The sequence below is a fragment of the Solanum stenotomum genome, chromosome 3 (genome assembly GCF_019186545.1).
Source record: "Solanum stenotomum isolate F172 chromosome 3, ASM1918654v1, whole genome shotgun sequence".
NCBI classification, from domain to species: Eukaryota; Viridiplantae; Streptophyta; class Magnoliopsida; order Solanales; family Solanaceae; genus Solanum; species Solanum stenotomum.
This window is the reverse complement of record NC_064284.1, coordinates 24542017-24554133: the sequence shown is the minus strand read 5'-3', so window position 1 is coordinate 24554133 and position 12117 is coordinate 24542017. Positions and strand designations below refer to the sequence as shown.

Below are 12117 nucleotides of genomic sequence, written 5' to 3'. Positions count from 1 at the left end.
AATTTTTATTAGAGTAAAGACATAGAGACACAATCAAAGTTGTCCCGTATTTGCATAAAGACACCTTAACTTTCAAAGTGTCCTATCACCCCACAAAACTATTTAATATCGTTGTAAATGGGCCATTTTGACCCATTCCCTCGTCTATTTAGTGGCGCGTGTAGCGCACTCCCTATGATGAGAAAAGACCCGACCCGACCCTGTTCTTTGAAGAAAGTCATTTCTCCTTTTCTTTTCTTATTTCTCAACTTTCCCTAAAATCTAAAGAAATAGAAAAGTTTTCTCGTCGTGTTGTTGTTGATAATCTTGTTGTTTATGTGTCTTCGTGAAGATTCTTGGAGATTGAAGTTCTAACATGTTAGGGCTCTACATCATATGATAAAAATCTTCTCTTTTTTTGATTATTATGATTTTAGGGATTATTAAAATTTTCTTGTAAAAGTGTTGGAATCGAGCTCCTATTGTTGCCATTGTTAAGATATTGTTAGGATATAATAGTTTTTCGTTGTTACAGGTTGATTTTGCTATGGAAAAAATCATGGAATAAAAAATTAGGGCTATTTTGGGTTTAAAATTGGGGAAGATGACATAAATTGATTATATAATTAATAATAAAGAAAGAAAATGACACGTGGCACTTTTAAATTGGTCCATGGCAGTAAAAACACGAAATGACGCGCCTCATGTGCGTGGTAACAACCCAGACGAGGGAATGGGTCAAAATGGCTCATTTACAACGATATTAAATAGTTTTGNTATTCCTTACACAATTATACACTACAACCCTTGAGGTTTCATGCGTTAAAATTAGACCTATTGGCTATTTGTAGGGCTCAATACAAACCAAATGGAATAAAAGTTATACCGGATAAATTATGTTGAGATTAATTTTTATTATTTGTTTAGTTTGTTATATTCAAACTTATATTCATTGCAAAATTTCTAAGAATAAGTTCTTTGTTTATAAAAATATATTCCACCTTATTTAGTTTTTTTGACATTTTCTTTGCAAGCTTTAGTTATTCATTCTTTAAAAAAAAAAAATCATCTTATTTAGCTTAAATTTTTTTGTGTGTGCATTTCCATGATTGTTCCGTATATTTTTAAAATTAAACTTTCATCTTATTTAACTTAAAAGTAAATCTTTCATCTTATTTAGCTTAAACATAAATTTTTATCTTATTTAGATTAAAAATAAAACTTTCATTTAATCTAGTTGAAAATAAAACTTCCATCTTATTTAGCTTAAAAATAAAACTTTCATTTTACTTGAAGATCCTTGGGAGAATTTTGGAGAAGAAAAATTGGGGGAATTTGGGGTTGTGAGTGAATGAGAAGGAATGAGATATTTTTGAAGAGTAAAATAAGTTATAAGGGTAGTTTTAGGGTCAAAACGACATACTTTAGGGGGTAAATGGATAGGAAAAGGCCAAAATGTTCTTACTTTAAAACTGTCGAGTGACTCCTACGTTTCTAACCTACAGTCCGTAGACCATCATGGTCAACCATAGAGTCAAGTACTGGGTCAAAATACAAAGTAATTTCCACAGGACCCTTCTACGGCTAGTAAAGCCAATCCGTAGGACTCAAGTTCAAGTCCAAAAATTCACGAAGTCTGAATTATTTCTACCAATCTCTCCTACGGTCCATACACTTTCTATGGTTCATCTTATTCATCCGTAGACCATTTTCAGAGACTAATATTTTCCAAAATTAACCTGCTTCCTTTCCAACTCAACTTTGTATTTCCTAGGTGCCACATTGTTGCTTGCACGTACATGCCAATCTTATGAAAAGTCGTTTGAGTTTATGTTTTTTATGCCAATCTTATGAAGGGTCGTTTGAGTTATGTTTCTATTGTGTACTTTGGAGGAGCAAAACTGCACCTTTGTTAGTTTAAAATGTGCCAAAACATCGCCCACCGTGGGGCTCGAGAACCCACGACCACAAGGTTAAGAGCCTTGCGCTCTACCAACTGAGATAGACGAGCTTGTTATATCTAAGCATCGTAGTACTTATCTCATTGCAATTATTTTGAGAAGTAAAATTGTGTATTTACAATATGATACTCACAAATTTTTGTTTGAGTTTGGAAAAAAAATGAGAACTTTTGAACTACGATACTACTTTCTTTGTTTTAATAGTATACTCGATGCATTCATATATGCAGCCAAAAGGTTTTTATTAAAATATATTTAATAAATTGCTACATTTTATAGTTGTCCCTACAATTCATGTCGATTTTGCATTGAAGATCAAGAAAAAAAAAATTCATTCTCTTCTATTTATTCCATTCTCAATTGTTGAATGATTGGCTGGGACACTTTGGTTTGTTAGATGGATCGTAATGGTCAGAGGCATTGGACGAAACAACATTCTTATTTAATTGTATTCTCTTCGTTCAATTTTTATTATTTATGTTTCACTTGACATATCATTTTATTAATTTTTAAAAAAATGATAAGTTCACTATATAGCACTCTTTGAATTTAATAAATTTAATGTTTCAGCAAATACATCGAGAAATGTCTATAATTAAAAATAAGGATAAATTAGGAATTAAGTAATAAATTATCTCTCAATTTTTTGAGTTAAACAATTAAAATTAAACATCTATTTTAAATATAGTGAACAAGCAAAAATGGATGAAAAAATACCATTGACCGGAGATTAGATATATTTTAAATATCTTTAACCAAAAAATGCTAGTTTATCTTGAGTTTTTATGCGTTAAATTCAGTTTATATTATCAGGATATGTGATTAATTTCAATACGCTTAAAGTTATACACACTGATTATTAAATTTTGTCAAATATTTTTGGATGGATAGGATGACACACCTAACAATATTTTTGTACAAACACAAGAATCATCAAATGAGTATCAAATTTACAAAAATACCGTTGAATACACAGACTTTTTTCTGTTTTACCCCTAAACATTAATTATTTATAAAGGGTATTATTGAAAACACTCTTGAACATGATATGAATTATTAGTTTCGTCCCTTAAGTATTCACAACCTTCAAAATACATCTCTACTTAAGTAACTGAACTTAAATATACCCCTCTCATGATATACCCATAAATGTGTTATTCACGTACGCACACACGGAACCTATGCTGATGTTGCATATAAATAGATATATTCTATGACATGAGAGGGGTGTTTTAAAATTCAGTGGTTAAGTAGAAGGGTATTTTAAGATTGTCAATAGTTTGGAGACAAAACTAATAATTCGTGCCAAGTTCACGAGTGTGTTCAACACTTCTCTCTAAAAGTTATAGTGGAGGAGAAAATAGAATCGAATTCCTGAAGCATTTGTCGTTCTATAACGTTAACTTTTACATTGCCTTGCTTATGCTTCCATAAATTTTGTATTTTTGTTGAAAATGTCATGAACATATGTCGTTTATGTACGTTTAAATTTGGACCGATTAACTGGTAAAATGTCAAAAAGAACCCATTGCCCACCATATATATATATATATTTAAATTTCTTTATAAGAGTACCAACTGAGTCCCTCATTTTTTTTAAAGAATAGAGATCACTTGCCATGTCATTTTGCAAGACATGAGTGTTTTAATATTCAGTTATTCAAGTAGAGGGGTGTTTTTAAGGTTGTTAATAGTTTGNGTCCCTCATTTTTTTTAAAGAATAGAGATCACTTGCCATGTCATTTTGCAAGATATGAGTGTTTTAATATTCAGTTACTCAAGTAGAGGGGTGTTTTTAAGGTTGTTAATAGTTTGATGACGAAACTAATACTTCTAGCCAAGTTCAAGGGTGTTTTAAACACTTCTCTAAACTTTTATTAAGCGTTTCATGCTCCTACAAGGGTTTGAGATGACTTGCTATGCCATGTGGTAGATCGATGATGTATTTAAGTTCAGTTAGTCAAATAGAGAGGTTTTAAAGTTGTCAATAGTTCGACGACAAAATTAATAATTCGTGCTAGGTTCATGAGTTATTTCACCACTTCTCTCATATTTATTTTTCAAATCATTTCCCTAGATTTAAAATTATATATTAATTAATATGAATATTGTGATAAAATATTTATATTAATAATTATTTCTTAATAAAGTATATAAAAAGTCAATAATGGATCAATAAAAGTGAATGAAGGAAGTAATTATTGGTGCAAAGTATAACTTGTTTAAGGTTATACTAAAAGATTAACTTAGCTATATGAGAATTGAGAATAAGGACTTCAGAGAAATATAAACAAATTGACAAAAAATTAAAAGTCAAACAAAAACATGTAAGAAAAATTATTGCATGCACACATTCCACAAACAAGACATGGAGAAAAATAGAAAAAATTGTAGAGATCTTAGAAAAAAATGTATTTAAATTAAACTTTATTGAGCATAATAGTATGTGTTGGAATACTGACTCCCAGATTTGCCTAAGGAACAGGTGTATTACATATGTTCCTTTGCATATTACAGCAGTTAGGGGTGTACAAAACCGAATCGAAAATCGAACCAAATCGCAAACCGAGTCAACCAGAAAAAAAACCCGACTAGTGATTTGGTTTTGAAAAAAAAAACCCGACTATATTTGGGTTGGTTTGGTTTTAACTAAAAAAAACCAACCCGAGACCAAACCAACCCGACATTATATATATAATTTTAAAATTTTATTTTATACATAAAAATATTTACTTTGATATAATTTTTAAATATTTCTTATACTTTTTCATAGTTTTTATCTTTTAATATATTATTTCAAGTTTGAAACTTAGAATTATGAATGGACCAATAAAGATTATAGTCCACAAATGTTGGTAATTATACTAAAAGCTTAAATCAAAATCAAATTAATACTAATGCAAAAAGAAAATCAATTCAACACTAAGAATGACAATAATATTGAATATTTGTTTTTTAGTTTTACATTGGTTTAGACAATTAAAATACATAATCTAGTTTTAATTTCCTTTTATATTTAGTCATGTAACTAATACTTATTAAACTTAATTTTAGTATGATTTAGTACTTTTAAATTATAATAATTTTCATTATGACTTGTTAATTTGCAATATTTGTTTTACGCGATTTCATTATTATTATTTTTGTTGGATATTTTAGTGTCATTAATCATATCATATTGTGTTATATTTTTAAGAAACATCTTAGATAGTTGTATTTTGGTAGAATTAAAGAAATATTTGAAGTACAAGTAAATTATATGTTTGTATGAATACTTTACCAAAAAATCTGAAACAACCCGAAAAATAGAAAACCCCGAAAAAACCTGAGGTTGAAAAACCCGAGTTTTATTGGTTTGGTTTGGTTTATAAATTTAAAAATCCGACACAAATGGTTTGGTTTGATATTTGAAAAATTCAAACCAACCCGGACATGTACAACCCTAACAACAGTTACGTTATGCAAAATAAATAAAGTAATGACACAATATTTTATCGCGGAAAACCCCAGCTCATAAAGGGTAAAAAACCATGACCTACACCTCTGTAGGATTTAACTCCACTTCATTAAACTCTGAGCCTCAACACAAGATTACAAACCTATGTAACCTAAGGAATTATAAACTCTAATTCCTAGACGCTAACAACCAACTAGATCGTCGGCCCCACTTCAAGTTATGAATTCGAATTACAACTCTTGCAATCCTAGGAACTAACCCTAATTCCTAAACTCCAACATAAACCCTCCAAGGTTTATGTTTCCGAGTCTTTAAGTCACCCCAACTTGAAGTCTCTATTCCTACTCCAGTTTATACTTCACTGGATCTAGAAAGAATTAAATATAAAACTCAATAGAAACTCAATACAAGCAAACTTGACTTAAGAACTATAAAACATAAGCTTATGAATCAGTTCTTCAATTCTTGTTTCCTTGTGTTACCTGCACTTCGTAATCAGAAATCAGTCAAATATGAACTCTCTCTATTTGATTGTAACTCTCTGTTTAAGTGCGCAAGTTTCGTTGGAAGATCCTTGCTCTATTATAGACTAAGTAGACCAAGAATCATTTTCCTACTTCAACTCTGCTTCCTTATCCGTGTGGAATTTAGAAATTCTTGTAAACTGATTTTATGCACGCTTTCTCTTCCTTGAAGGAATTCTTTTATGAAAGAAAACCTTTTTGCACTGGTTTCTTGTCGAAAAAACAATCCTTCCATCACTTTATAACTTCTAATTCGCGTGGTTTGACGTTCTCCTTATCCTAGTCGGATTCGGTCTGAAAAGAACATGTCGGCGCAAACCGCTCCTTTCATTTGTTCCTCTATTTGTCAATTATCAAAATCATTTCAATCTAACAAATTCCTCCTTTTTGATGATGACAAACCATTGCTTCTTGTGTGAATAGATCAATCTGTGTTACGTTAGTTTCTTAAAACTCAATACACAAAGCAAACACATTAGAGGATCAAGTTAGACCAATTGGGTTATAAATATTACACAAGGATACACTTCCCCCTTTTGACATCATAAAACACTGTGAAGGCATAAACCACACTAAGAGAAGCAAATTCGATACTCAAGGCCACTGGGGCTATCACCTACGCAAACACTTAAAATCAAGAACTCAGTTAGCTATAACAAAGCATTTGCACAAAGATAGGAGATAGACATGAACATGAAACTCAAACCCAACATTAACATTAATCAAAAAACATATACACCACAAATGTAATCAAAATTAAAGATAGAATCAAGCACTTGTGATGGAAAAAAAATTGGAAAGTCAAAGGCTAGAGTGGTAGGCAATAACAAAAGATCGGGCATGAGAGGGTAAATAAAAGTCCTCTTTTTCAGCAGCACAAAAAACATCTTTTGGTTTAACAAAATTAGTAGTCTTCTCAATTTCAAAGGTAGCCTTGGTCTATGCAAGCCCAGCCTTGAGCTTTGTGTTCTATTTTTCTTTAGCAGGCCTACATGTTCAAGATCATAGTTCATATGCAACTGGTCCATGGCATTTTGGTGAGTGACACATATTACTTCAATTTCAGCTTATTTTTTTTCATTTTGTAGGAACTGGTTCAATCAATCTTGTGCCCTCCGAAAAAAATAGTTCACTCATCTCTAACCCCCAAAATCGGTAATCACCTTGCCTAAGAGCATTGTCCACTTCCCAAAGTTCACAACTCTAATTTCAATAGAGTCATCTTTAATTTCAATAGAGTCAGTAAGATAAACAAATTTTCTTCAGGATCATTTGTAGAGGAACATGTTCTCCCAATCTGTTCCCTTGACGTGATACTATCAGGTGCAACACCAACTATAATATTTTTTGACATCAACCCTAAATCCCAATTTATATGGATCCCAATAGAAGAGCTAGGTTCAACAGAGGGGTCCCCCATTGATTCCGCCTCACTAGATGCACCCAAGTTAAGCCTAACAACTGAACTTTCTTCAACTGTAGGGTCCCCAAAATATTCCCCCTCACAAGGTACATCCTCTAAAACTTCCTCAATAATTTTAGACACACTCAATACAGATTCCCCCTAAGAACCAACACTACCTACTTTCTACACCACAACCTCTATTTTATAAGGCACCAAAGTAGAGGTGTAATCCACCGAAGTCATCTCAACCATAACATCAGATAGACCATCACACTTAGAATCTCCAAGAATGTCATTAAGAGCCATAAATTGTAATTAATCAAGCACAAACATGTTTCTTGAAGAACACTTTATTCCACAATTTTAGAAAAAAAAATATTTCTTGGTTAAGAAGTTTATGAAAGAGAAGGGTGTGAGTTGTAGAGACACACTAGGATAAGACTTTAAATAGGCTTTTAATAAGATATTTGTTTGGTAGTATTGATAGTCTTTTGAGATTAAGAGTTTTATCTTGGGTAGAGATCTGGTTATATTTTATCACAAAAAGTGTGATTAGATTCCTTTTAGAGAACGCTGAAAATTGAGCATAGGACATGAATATACCTTTTGGGACAAGTGGAAGGAACATGTTCAAGTGCATTGATTATATATTTAATCATGAAGAATTGTAGTACACATACCTTAGATTGCTGGATAATGCTGAATTTTGCTCCAATTTTACTAAGTCTTTCTCCTGTGGCAGATGCAAATACAATGTTATAGTGCATGAGTAGCTTAACTTTAAATGCGTTATAGAGACATACAACTAAATGTACAAGACTGAGCATAAAATTCAAGATTAGAAGGCAGTATGCACAATGTTCATTAGCCACTGAGGGATACTCATGTGATTTTAATCATCCCCAAGTTCCAACATGTTCATTTAAAAGTGTTTCTCTAGGTTGATCACCCTTCTTAGTTGATGGACTCATGATTTTCATACTATGATCATCTGAGTGTGCCTCATAAGACTTTTCATGTTTGTAATTGTGATATACTGCATAGGTTGGACCTGTTTCTTTCACATGTTTCTTCATAATTTATTCGAAGATCCTTGACAACTCATCATTATCATGCAAGCTTGTTTCTCTTATTACATAACTGTAATATACTGAGTGGATTTTGGTTCATTCCTTCACTATGATGCCTTCTTTCAAATTTGTGTTCTTTAATCTTACCTATTTTTTCAACTTCTTTGATTTGACCATAAAGAATTTTCACCACCAAAACTACTATTCCATCCTTTTATTCTGCAGGTGAGAGGAATTTCTTCTAGTTTCAATTATGTGTCTGGAGCAACATGTGTTCATATATGAATGTTGCTTGCTTCCTCTCACTTTTCCTACAAATTCAAAGGTTAGATTTAGGAACCTAAACTAGCTTGGGTCCTTTGTATTGATAAAAATGATGAATGAGATCTCTATTGATCCATATTGGTAAAATATTTTTAGATTTTTTCTTTTTCCCCAACCTATTCCTTTGACGTGATTCCTTTCTTTTAACAGGGTTGATTTTTCTATTTGAGGTAGCTTTAAAGTTTTTATTCATGTGAGTTATAACTATTGGGCAAATACCCCTTGAGTGACCAATATTACCACAATGTGTGCACAAATAATAGGTTTTCTTAGGGAGTTCTTTAACAAAATCTATTCCAGCTTTAGTGTTATGTGTTCTATTACTGAGTTGAGTTACAATAATTGAGGACTGAGTCCATTTGTTTGCCCTCTCAAGCTCATACTTAGTTCTAGCCAGGTCAAGATTTATTCTTCTAGATTTTTCCCGTTCAGAAAATAGTTCATCTCTTAACCTCTTTAGATATTGGTCACATCTGATTTGGTCACCACTAATTTTTTCTTTCCCATTCCCAGTAACACTTTGTTTCAAAATTTCAGATTTGAGAGTCGAAGTGCAGGAATCAAGTTGTTGTACCTGTACCTGTTCCTTTATGAATTGATTTTCTTTCTTGAGATCATAATTAATTTTTTCAAGATCAATATATTTAAATTTTAAACTGGTTAAGGAAGTCAATAATTGATCTCTCTTTTAATTCAACTCTTGAAAATTATCTATGAAAGTTAGAATAAGGGAAGATAATTTTTTCTTTGAAAAACATTTTTGTTTATTTTTAAGGTCAAGAAGATTTACCTCCCTTTTCTCAATATCTGATTCAGTGTCTAGTTCAGAGTCCTCCATGACCATCAAAGCAACATCTTCCGTATCATCTTCAATTGAGTTGTCTGAACCTGTTCCCTAAGCAACATACATAACAATGTCAGATTGTTTTCTTTGCTCAGGGGCAGTTTTTTCTCATAGTTTCCACCTTTTTTGAAGAGTTTTTTTTAGGGTTTTGCTTATCATGGCTATGTCCTCATCATCTAGATCAGATTCATCACTCTCAGTTGCTTTGAAAGAGAAAATCATATCTTTGTTTCTTCCACTCATTTTTGTTTCATCAACGTTCATCTCGTAAGTATTTAGATTCCCTACAAATTCATCTAAATTCATGGTTGTCAAATCCTTTGCTTCTCTAATTGTAGTGACATTGATCTCCCACGACTTATGTAGAGTCCTCAACACTTTATCAACAAGTTCCTCAATAGTGTATATCTTTCCCATAGACACCATTTCATTAATAATAGTAGTGAATCTAGTAATCATATCTTAAAGTGATTCACCACTCTCCATCTCAAATGCTTCATATTTAGTGCATATTCTAGCAATTCTAAATTTTCTTACTTGGGGAGCTTTTTCATGTGCATTGACCAGTGTGTCCCAAATTTGTTTTGATGTAGTACAACCTGAGATGCGATTAAACTTGTCAGGTCCAAGTCCGCATACAAGGATGCACTTAGCTTTAGCATTCTTTCCGAGCATTCTATAATTAGGTTCTCCATATTGAGCCTTGAACTTTGGAATGACTTTCCCTTCATCATCCTTTATCATAAGAATAAAAAGACCATCAGTAACTCTCATCCATTATTCATAGTCATGGGTGTGTAGAAAATCCTCCAATCTTGCCTTCCACCATGCGTAGTAATGTCCATTGAATAGTAGTGGTATGTTGATGTGTTGACTTTCACTGTGTCCAAGAGGAGGTGCAGAATTCATAGTGATCTTATCTTGAGTTATTAGACTCTACAAAGATAACCCGCTCTAATACCAATTGTTGGAATACTGACCCCCAGATTTGTCTAAGGAACAAGTATATTCTATATGTTCATTTGCAGATTACATCAGTTACGTTATGTAAAGCAAATAAAGTAATGACACAATATTTTATCGCGAAAAACCTCGACTCATAATGGGTAAAAAACCACAACCTACACCTCTGTAGGATTTAAATCCACTTCATTAAACTCTAGTCCTCAAGACAAGATTACAAACCTATGTAACCTAAGGAATTATAAACTCTAATTCCTAGACACCAACAACCAACTAGATCGTCGGCCCTACTTCAAGTTATGAATTCAGATTACCACTCTTGCAATCCTAGGAACTAACTCTAATTCCTAAACTCCAACACAAACCCCCCAAGGTTTATGTTCCGGAGCCCACATTAGAGCTTTGACTAAATTCGGATCGTGCTTTGCAGGTCCTATTCGGGGGTGGCGCTTCCAACAAGATTTTCTCCATATTTAGGGCTCGAACCCGAGACCTCTAGTTAAGGGTGATACACTCCCACCAATGCACCACAACCCATGTTGGTACATTTTGAATATTTGCTTTAGGACAAAGCTGTTTGACATATCTTAGGGAAAAAAGACAAATATGTCCCCGAACAATCGTAAATGGTATGCAGATACCCTCTGTCATACTTTTGGGACATTGATGCCCCTGTCGTCCAAAAACTAGAGCATATATGCCTGTCACTGTAACAAAAGACTAAACAGGGACACGTGACGCAATCTTATTTGTCGATCCGATATTTAATAAATGTCGGATCGATGGATAAGATTATGACACGTGTATGTCCGTTAGTATAAAGGGTATGCTCTAATTTTTGGATGACATGGAGACCAATGTTCCAAAACTATGACGATGGGTATCTGCATACTATTTACCATAATGATAATTTTTATGGTAAAACAATAAACTCTACAAAATGAATATTTTTAACCAAAAAGGGCCTAACATACCCTTGAACTATTGAAAATGGTACAAAATTATCCTTCTTTCACCTCTTAGCTCTCAAATAGCCATCACATCTACCTTTAAGCTCCATATTACCCTTATTCTTAACGATCCTCAACTTAAATTTAATTAATAAATTCATTAATGATGTGACAATCATCTATTGGTCGCTTTATAATTAATCTAAATAAATTTAAAAATATACCCATCCCCAAATCAAATCGATCCGCCCCAATCAATTTGACCCATCAGCCTCAAATTAACTGCTATTTTTTGCCTTCTCCATATCTTTCTCCAAGTGTGGTTTGTTGTTCTGCGACCTGTTTATCACTCACTCTTCTCCGATGAAAATTCAACTATTGGTTCCATTTAGGAGTGGCAAACGAGCCAGTTGAGTCGATAAAAAAATGAGTTAAATAAAAATGGATAAGTTACTTGACTCGACTCACATTTTAAATGGGTAAAAACGAATTACCCAATGAATAATATGGGTACCCATATTTACATAGAAATCTTGTTAAAAGCTTTAAAAACAAAAAAAATTAATTTTTTTTATCACTTCACTCCACCCCCTACCAGCCCCACTATCCCAAAAAATGTAAAAAAAATAATAAAAAATTA

General features: G+C 32.5%; 1 non-coding gene across 1 annotated transcript; it reads right to left on the bottom strand.

Annotated features, from left to right (window-relative positions):
* Nucleotides 1–1915: 1915 nt before the first annotated feature.
* TRNAK-CUU (transfer RNA lysine (anticodon CUU)) lies at nt 1916–1990 on the bottom strand. The gene has a single exon. It is a non-coding gene; the product is annotated as a tRNA-Lys (tRNA).
* Between the last annotated feature and the right edge of the window lie 10127 nt (nt 1991–12117).